Here is a 10,449-nt window from a genome sequence, read left to right as displayed (position 1 = left end):
GAATCATTTTTGAAACTTTGAGGCAGAGAAGCACAGCTGAATTTCACATTCGCCCCTGGGAGACATTTGAAGTGTTTGTTTTGAAAGAGGCCATCAGTTTATGTCCATCTGTACAATGTAGCTGGTAGTTTAACGTTGATTAGCAATTAGCACATCTAGTTAATCTTTGTGTAACCACTTTTGATGTGTGATGGGAGGTAGCGCTCTACTGGAAGGCGCTCCTCAGCAACAACTATCAGATCTTTTTTTTTAAAGTCGCTTTTTCGTCCAGTACTGCACCACCACTTTGCGTTTCTTCTCAGCTGAGGAAGGGGAAAGGGCAATTGGTCTAACACACCTAGGATGTCAGCTTCAATCACTTTCAAATGAGCTGACATGACATAACTGACATGAGCTGACTGTGATCCTGTGGACCGTAAGGCGGAGCAGAGTATCGGGTATAATTAAACCAAAGGAGAAGAAAGGCCAAAATGCTGTGTCTATTGAGCTGATCTGAACTCTCTTCACTGTTTGTACTGTGGAAAAATGGCTTTTACTTTTCAAAGGAACTTTTCTTGGTAGATTGGCTGCACATTGTTTTTCTTTTCTGAAAGAAGAAAACAATTGCAGAGTAAAAGGCTAGCCAGTGTCCCACCACACTCTGGCCTTGAGGTATAACATGCTGGAAGAGATAAACATAAAACATAAAAATAGGATTTTTCTGTACACCGGCCACAAGATTCTATGTCAGCAAAGGTAAAAGCACACCGTGCAGAGACAAAAAAAGCAATTTCACTGGAGGTTACACATCTGTGTCAACACAGGCTAATAAATGCTTTTTACGCTGTTTACTGATTGATTTTGTCTGGTGGATCCATTTACAATCAGACCAGCAGAGAGCGAATCAGCCTTGAATAATTCAGGCTTTGAATATCTGAATAATTAGGTTTCTTACTTTGTGCTGTCCATACTTCAAAAAAGAGAAAATCTGACAGTGATGTAAAAGACAGAGTTGCTGCAGCTCGCAGGAGAAAGTGCAAGAATGAATTAATAAAGATTCTCATGTAATTTTAAAGGTTTATATGGCAACACAAGTCCTCTAAGTCTCGAGCATGAGCTGTTTGTAAGCTCGAACTTCAGAAAATCAGAGGCTCAAACATCATTAAATGAAACATGTGGCACGATTACTTAATAATTACATACAAGTGCAACTACGACATTAATTCTAGTAACCTATCCTAAAAATATCAAAGTTATAGCCTACTTACTAAATTATACAGTAACTTGAGGTTGAGCTGTGTCAAACCCATTGGAACCCATTTTTTTCCGCATGTTAAAAAAAGAAGAAGCTAAAATTAGAACCAACAGGAGCAGGTCTTGTTCCTCAGCTGCCATGTTAACACATGGACAGCTATTATGAAGCATTATTTAATTTACCAATCATTTCAATGGTAAACAGGATCATCAAATTTCATGTAGAGAATATTCTATCAAGCCTGCTACAAATCCCTTCAGCCACAGTCACCACTCAGGAGGTAGAGCGGGTCATCTGCTAATCAGAAGGTCCGTGGTTCGATCCCAGTGTCATCTAGTCTGCATGTCTCATGGATCCATCGGCATGTTAATGTTTGCCAAAAGCACTGCATGTGTGAAACCCAGCAACAAGGAACACAACACCCCACACAGTGCTCCAACAGTGAGTATCAGATGTACCTTAATCTGATGAAAAGCCATAGACTGAGCAGCAGATGTACTGTCGCCTTGATGTCTTCCATTGTTGTGTTGCATTTGCATTGCATACTAATGATGTCACGGGACTTTCAGGCAGCCTTGCCATAACGTTCCCACACAAATTGACTTTGTGCTGAATTGGATAATGACCAAACCTGAGTAAGTATAGTTGAGTGAAGCTGAGTGGGTGCTAGTGAAAAAAAGCTTCAGTTACCACAATCTGCACCGTACCAGTGCCGCTTCCATCACTACAAACTGAACCACAATGCTGCAAACCGCCTACTTTCTGTGTAACCTTTGAATAAGATGGAACATTTCTCAGTATCAAACAACCACATAACTAAGCCGATACATTATGCACAGATCTGCAGCTGATTTAAAACAAACATCTAAACCAAAAATGGACATTACACGTCACGTTTTAAATTATAAATTGAAATTTCCAGTTCATCAAATGTCTCTTAGTGAGCAGTCCTTACCCGAGGAAAGAATCTCTCTTCCTCGTCTGTCCTCTCATGCTTACATCGTTTTTGCATCTGTGAGAGTGTCGCACATTAACACTTCATTCCCCTGCAAAATACAGCAACTGCAGCTTTAGCTTAGACACATTTGCCTGTTTGAAACATTGCATTCAAAATGACTTGCCAGTTTAAAACAGGCACTCTGTTTCAACTGCCTCCTCTTCTGTAGCACTAGCTGCATGTTGAAGTGAACACATGATCTTGCAGAGGGTGCAGGAAGGATAATGTGGTGACTTACCTGTCTCCATGACACCGGCTGAAAGGACCACCAGACTACCACGCATGAAAAATTAACTTGCCATTATATTTAACCTAACCAGCTTTAATTAACCTCTCAGTGTAATACCGTGTTTCCTAAAGCTGCTATTTTTTATACTACAGTTTGTGATGCTACAGTGACTTAATTTTGCATAGATGATTACTTTTAACTGGACACCACTGCAGAAGTTTTCCTGCAACCAAGTTAAACTTCTTTGTAGCTTTTAATATTTCACTAACTGTAGGCACTAACAGGCCTACTTGTTGTTCTTAGAGTATTTAAAAGTAGGATGGGAGGGAGAGCCTTCAGTTTTCAGGCCCCTCTTCTGTGGAACCAGCTTCCAGTTTGGATTCGGGAGACAGACACTATCTCTACTTTTAAGATTAGGCTTAAAACTTTCCTTTTTGCTAAAGCATATAATTAGGGCTGGACCAGGTGACCCTGAATCCTCCCTTAGTTATGCTGCAATAGACGTAGGCTGCCGGGGGATTCCCATGATGCATTGAGTTTTTCCTTTCCAGTCACCTTTCTCACTCACTATGTATTAACAGACCTCTCTGCATTGAATCAGATCTGTTATTAACCTCTGTCTCTCTTCCACAGCATGTCTTTATCCTGTCTTCCTTCTGTCGCCCCAACCGGTCGCAGCAGATGGCCCCGCCCCTCCCTGAGCCTGGTTCTGCCGGAGGTTTCTTCCTGTTAAAAGGGAGTTTTTCCTTCCCACTGTCGCCAAGGTGCTTGCTCATAGGGGTTCATATGATTGTTGGGTTTTTCTCTGTATCTATGAAGCGCCTTGAGGCGACTTTTGTTGTGATTTGGCGCTGTATAAATAAAATTGAATTGAATTAACTGCCAGGTGTGAGATTTATAAGGTTAATTTTAGCTGAGAAAAAGCTGGCATATGTTATAGGATAATTACTTTAAACTGTCTGATTATTCCCATTCCCAGATGTACAACAAATCATTCCTCTGGCAAACAAATGACTAAAATCTGTATTTGCATTAAGTCCTGTTTGTAGAGAATTAATGGGCATCTGTTATGATTTAGAAATCTATTTGTTGAAAGGGATACCTGATACTCTGCAGCACATTGTCATGGTCCCTGGGTGTCGAACACAGGATTTTGAGTTTTCTTTAGCTTTGTTTTTTCATAATCTTTGTTTCATGACTTAAGGGTTTTCTTGGAGTGTTTTGTGTTCTGGTTTCATACTTTCTGGCAGTAGCATTTCTTGGTTTCAGTCTGGCTTATGAATCCCTGGTTATTCCTGCCTACCTTGTGTTTCTGTGTCTGGCTCTATACCACCCCTGTTCTTGTTTACCTTTCCTGGTTGTGTTCTGTTTAGTTCTGTCAAGTCTTACTCCTGGTCTCAGTGTTTGTACTTCCTGTTTTATTTTGATAGTGCCTCATCTTATGTGTGTGTGTGTGTTGTTTAATTTTGTGTCCTTGTCTCGTTAGTTAGATTCTGCTCACATGTGTTTTATTTACCCCAGCTGTACCGTCATGTGTCCTCTCTCACAGTATGGTTTCCTGGAATATATAACTTGGTTTTCTTATTTATTTATTTTTTTTTACATTTTTTTTTTTTTTTTTCAGATGTTTACATCTGTATTATTTTGTACTCAATTTAAAGTTAATAAAGCTGTTTTTAGTTTAACTCCCTTGTTCCTGAGTCCTGCATTTGTGTCCTACTCAGCCTGCCACACAGCCAATCTTGACACACACTTCCATAAATAGCATATCGCTCATTCTTTCAAGATCTCACTCTTCTGATGAATTTGAGCAGCCTTTTAAGTTTGATGCTACAGTAACTGGAGTCTGAATTTTCATCCAATATGGACTCTGCCCTTGAATAATGTTTTTTAGTCTGAATGTTGCTGGCCTCATGCTGCAGACCTGAGAGATAGCCCAACCTCGAAAGGAAGAAAGAGGCAGTGGAAAGTGTTAAGAAAACAAAGGAATGAATTGATAAATTAATAAATAGATCATGGGATTAATACTATCCCTTAGGTATAGCAACTCTGCATTATGTCCTGGGCCAGATATTTTTTCAGGGGCCTTTTGAAATGTTGCACTGGAGCAAACTCGACATCTAACATTTCAAATTCTGGTGGCATACAAATCCTCCTCAAAGTACTCCACAAACTTGGTCACAGATTTACAATATTTATCTGTAGAGCAGCAGCAAGAGGCATTCAAGCCAGCCAACATTGTTCAGGAACAAGATTTTGTGTTATAACATAAATAGAGTACTATCAGAGACATGCAGACACAGGAAACAATAAAATGTGCAGCAGCTTTACTTTCATTTGCCGAGACCAAGACTGCAGAGGGAACTTTACTTGATTAGTTGGTAGCTGACATTAAAGAGTTACAACATGCACAGGCTGCATGAAACACTGCAGCTGGTGACACACTGAGGGTTATAGAGGAGGGTAAACAAATGTAAACAGTGTTAGTTCAATTTTAGGATATTGAGAAACATATTAATGGCCGCAGACTTTAATGCTGAGGCTCCGAGTTGGTAAGTGCACCGCATTTGTTCTGTAAATTCTGGGGTCATTTGTTCTGGATGATCTCATCCTCTTCTGAATACAGAACAGCCATTAGTCCGACACTTCTCTCGGTGAGAATTGAAAACCAACTCTCCTATATAATGTAAGAATTAGCTGAGGTATTCCTGAAAAAAGATCTTGTAAGACAAATACAAGGGAGAACTCCAGGAAATATAGAGTATACTGGAGGCAAAAAAGACAGAAGCCTGCATGACTGGTCGTCTATCAAATTTGACTTCATGTGTCAACTTATGATCAAACAAGACAAACAGACTAAAAAGTGTTCAGTGTGCCAAGTAAAGTACACCTTTAGTTCTGGATCAGACCTTTTTGTGCTTTCAGAAATGGGACATTTATTTTTGTGGCATAGAGTCAACAAGTGCTGAAGACATTCCTCAGAGATTTACTTCCAAATTGAAACAATAAAACTTACACAGTTGCTGCAGACTTGTTGGCTACATACCCATTATGTGAATCTCCCAAAGGTGCTTTATTGGACTGAGATCTGGAGACTGGAGGTCATTTCAGTACACTGAGCTCATTGTCATGAGATGTTTGAGATGATCTGAGCTTTGTCACATGGTGTCAGGTAGGCTGTGGCACCACCACAGACACCAAAAGCCATGATGCATTAGAAATCACTTAAATAACTTTTCTTCCCTTTTCCAATGGTCAGTTTAGCCGGTCATCCCGCCTGTGTCTACATGACTAAATGTTGCTCCCTGTTATTAACTGAGCAGATATTTGCATTCACAAGCAGTTGAGCAAAATGACTAGACCACCAGGAAATGTCCTGCTGTACTAGCTGTCCAATAAAAAAAAAAGTGCATTAAATCATTTTCACCAAACACCTTCATCGCTAACTAGTGTTGTTGATTGAAGCCATTTTTTAAAATGAGAATGAAATAGATCTTCCTGAAAAAAAAAACTTCCAGGATTTCTGCTGTTGTGTTATCATTTTGCACCATTTGCCCATGTTGCGTACTAGTGCACAACTTTAATTTTCATAAAATTGAAACCATAAATGTAGCAGTACAGTAATCAAATGTGTCCGTATTGAAACATTTAATTGTTGCTAAATTCAACAAGCACATTGCAGTTAAAAATCCGTTACAGTTTTTCTATTGTTGTTGTTGTAATATTGCTTTCGCAGTTTCAGCAAAAGCTGAAAGTTGTGTCTCTGGGTGCAAACCTGACCTGATTTTTATTTTTATTTTTATGTATGAGCACAAGACCAACAGCACAATTCGAAAACCAGCCTAAAGAGCCTGACTGGTCATCACTGCTTTTGTTACCTGTTGAGGTTCATGCTTTTCCTCCTTAAACCACATGGAGCGAAATCAGCTGATTGTGGTGCAAGCTGAAAGAAAAAAGCATTTTTGTTTTTATTTTCTTTCTATCTGTTGTGTGCAGATAATTCGAGAAACTTTGTAACACAAGTGACAACATAATTGTAACAAGTGTGTGATGTAATGTGATTACAGTTACTCTGGAACACATCAAACACACACGACTGGTCACCTCTAGATAGTTAACGTTATTTAACTTTATATTTATTTGTTATAATCTGCTCCACTTCCCATTTTTTTTCTCTCCTTCCTCGTTCTTGCTCTTTTTTTTCTCCCCACTGCCAGAAGGATAACCTTTCATTTTGGTTTTAGTGGCTTTGCTGTCAATCAGGTGAGGCCCCCTTAGGGAGGCCATATGGCTCCTACTGTCACTGCAAACGTTGCACATTGCCACACCTGTACTTGAACGTTTGTCAGCCCTTGGGCACTGCTGAACATGGGTTTTGCATGATCGTCCTTTGCTAGTGTTGTCTGTTTATCCAGTGTATTCAACATGTAAAAAGGTCTGTTTTGCAACTGTTGCATAAAATAGGCTTTTCAAATTCAAAATTCAAATTCAAATTTTATTTGTCACGTACACAGTCATGCACAGTACGATATGTAGTGAAATGCTTGGACAACTGCTCGTGACCTAAAGAAAACAAAAAAGGAAAAGGCTATGAATAAGATAGGAAATAAATATGAAAAATTAAAAAGGGTAAATTTAACTAGGAAGGAATAAAATATAAATTAAGGTTAAAAATGAAATAACTGTACAACACAAATTAGAATGAAGGGTAAATTTAACTGGGAAAGAATAAGATAAAATATATAAATTAAAGTTGAAAATAAAATAACTGTACAACAAAATACACAATATAGAACTATATAGAACAGCTTTTCCCAGCTGGTCATGATGAGCATATGAAGTCAGTCCAAATGGGAATATAATTTAGAGTCAATACATAACCCGAAACATAAACCTTCTTGTTATCTTCATAGATACAGGAACGAGCTATGGACAAAAGCATATGTGATGGACTAAATAAACTCTATGCAGCAAGTGCCAATTTGCAACAAACCAAAAGCAATCACATCCTGACTCCATGACAATTTTTTGAATGGTCTAACTCACATCTCCTGAATCACTCAGGTCTGTGTTTCAGAGATTTTGACGCCGGTGGGGCAAGGTTGATGGAACATTCTGAATCCATCAGAACAGACCGAGGAGCCCGCAGCCATAACAGCTCTGCTTCAGTCGATTAAACCAAGCTGAAAACAGGCAGGTTGTCTGGCAAAGAAAATACAGACGTTACAAGAAGTTATGAGGGTTCAAAGGCTTGAAATAAGGTGACAAATATCAACCCAACCCTTCAAAGGCCTGTGACTCAGCCATTTTCCATTGCACATAGATTTTTGCATAGATTCATTAGATTTACTGTTGCCGTACAGAAAACATCAGCTGATTCTGATTGGTCAGGTGGGAGGTACTCACTGATTTAATATAGAAGGATCCACATGAATTATTTATTGCTGTTATTCTGAATATTCACATTCATATCCATATCAGATGATTGAATTTGTGCACTTTTGTTCTTTTGGTAAATATGTCATATACATTTTTTTATGGTCAAATGAAGCCAAACAGCATTTATTTAAATATATAATCATATCTACAATATCAGTCAGTCCTAAGGTCTCGTACTATATGATTTATAATCTATGTTGAGTATGAAAGCCAGGATGTGGACTCCCTTCTTGTCGCCTACTCTGAGCCAGTTTGTGACTATTTGAGTAAAGCAAAGTCATTGTCCTGTCCAAGAAATCAGTTTAAGATTCATTTAAACTTTGTGACACGGTGTGTTATTCTGTTGGAAGCAGCCATCAGAGGATGAGTAGGCTGTGGTCATAAAGGAATAAAATGTACCGAGACAATATCGCCCACAGAGTTGGGTGGATGGATCCATGCTTTCATGAAGTTTACACAAATTTCCATTCTGTTTTATTGCAGTGAGAAAATACTCCACACCACCGTTTAGTCCACAGAAATCAGGCTCTGTGTTGGCTGGCTTTGGTCTTATCTTCCATCACCACGGTATTTTCATCAAAAGGAAGACTGCAGGCTACACATGGTTATTCCTCATTAAAGCATCATTTGCATGGGGACATCCAGTCTAGGTTAACATGAAATTTATCACAGGTATGCAAGTTTAGGTGATGCTTAATCAAGTTCTGCAAACCTTGTGTCGTGTTTTTTTTCCTTTCAGCATATTTAATAAATAAAAAAATAAATATGCTTGGAACGATCCAGAGATATTTTTTTGAGTATGGCTCCAGTGATATGAATTATCTCTCATTTTTTAAAGCTAATTTGATGTAAATCCATCATTTATTTATTTTCAGACATTACTTTTATAAGTAAAGCACAACAGGTTTATAAAACGCGTTGTGTTGCTGTACTGCTTAGTTGCTGAAGTGTATTTCCAGGTAAAACATTTTCCCAGGTAAAATGGTAACAGTCCTAATTGCCCCAGGCATCTCGTTTAGAACATGTAAGGTCAGACAAGTATCTGTATGAGAGATACAGCCCCATTAGCAGGCTATGTGTCAGTCTGATGACCATTAAACCGATGATACTTGCTGGTTTTCACCCCAATTAGGTGTAAGTGTGGGTTGGCGAGCCTCTGGCCCCAAAAGGTCTGGCGCAATAAGAACTGGTTGATGGTGTGTAATATTGCTTATACTCATAAATTATTCAAGGCCTGAACCAAAGTAGTATGTATATATAAAAATCTCCATGTGTTCTTTTCTCAAAAGGAATCAAAGTTCAATTGCAAAATAATAAGAAACAAACAACTGGTGGTCTGGGGAGGCACAAATCTGCTGTTTCTACTTGAACCTAAACAGGCATTTGAGTCCATCTGTTTCAGGATCAGGACTGGTCCTGGATTCCCAGTAACAAGCTCAACTGTTTCCAATCATCTCCTCTCCTGCGAGTACTTAAGCTGTTTTTTTACCTTCAGTCTTTGCTGGATTGTTGAACTGGCAGCTGCCAGTGAAGCTGGCTGCCCTGCTTGTTTGGCCTTGCGACCCAGCCTGAGTTACTTGTTGTTTTTGCAAACACATCCTGGAGATCGGAGAGTGAGAGACTTTGTGTTCTGAGACAGATTCTGAGGAGAAGGTAAACTGTGGAATCGCCTCATCTGTTTGGAACCTGGACTTCACTATCGTGACCTTTGTGTCAACAAATCTGTTACAATTTTCATCCTCTGCATCAGCGGCCATCGCAGAAACACTACTCAAAATGAATGTGAACGGAGCTGAGGGAGACAGTTATCCAGAGCTCTACAAAAGCTGCACAAAAATAATGATAAATTTCATGAAAAGTGAAATGAAATGTCCACACGTTTCCTTCCACAACTGATGGTTTACATCTCTTTCTTTTGCTGATTTATTTTCTTATTAGTCATTTTTCACTCACTGGTTATGTTGACGCATTTAAGCATTGAGAGGTGAGACTGAGGTCTTAGAACTAGATCGGGCTGGGTTGTTTTCCCCTTTATAAGCACGCTTGTCCTGTTTTATTTCATATAATCTTCTTTATAAAAGAAGTTGTTTTGTTTGGTGCTGTTTTTCCATATATATATTTAAACCTTGTGAACTGAATGCATGCCTATGGCTCATCTCATATTTAAATAGTGCCTGCTGTGGACCACAAAGCCATCGCATGGAGCCATTCCCAAAAATAACGCTGCACAATGAAAATAACAAGGTGCTAGTGACACACCTGACTCGCTAAAGCTTTAACCTGGAGCACCCGGGCAGAAATGCCAAAAGACACCTCGTGCATAAATGAAGAGTGCCAGCAGCTTTGACAAAATGGCGCTAATTGACACCCAAGGGATGAGAATGAACCGGATAGTCTACTCCACCCTAATTACCATCTGTATGTATTCACCTAATTGTTTCTGTCCTTTTTATAGTTTGTCTGTTGTCTTAGTTGCTGTCTCCTCATGAATGTCCTCCTTGTCAACGATTGGTCTTTGCGAACCAATTGTTTGGATTCACCAGTATTTAG

Source organism: Pundamilia nyererei, unplaced genomic scaffold, assembly GCF_000239375.1.
Source record: "Pundamilia nyererei isolate P.nyererei 1_Seehausen unplaced genomic scaffold, PunNye1.0 scaffold00087, whole genome shotgun sequence".
NCBI classification, from domain to species: Eukaryota; Metazoa; Chordata; class Actinopteri; order Cichliformes; family Cichlidae; genus Pundamilia; species Pundamilia nyererei.
Note: the sequence above shows the minus strand (reverse complement) of the source record.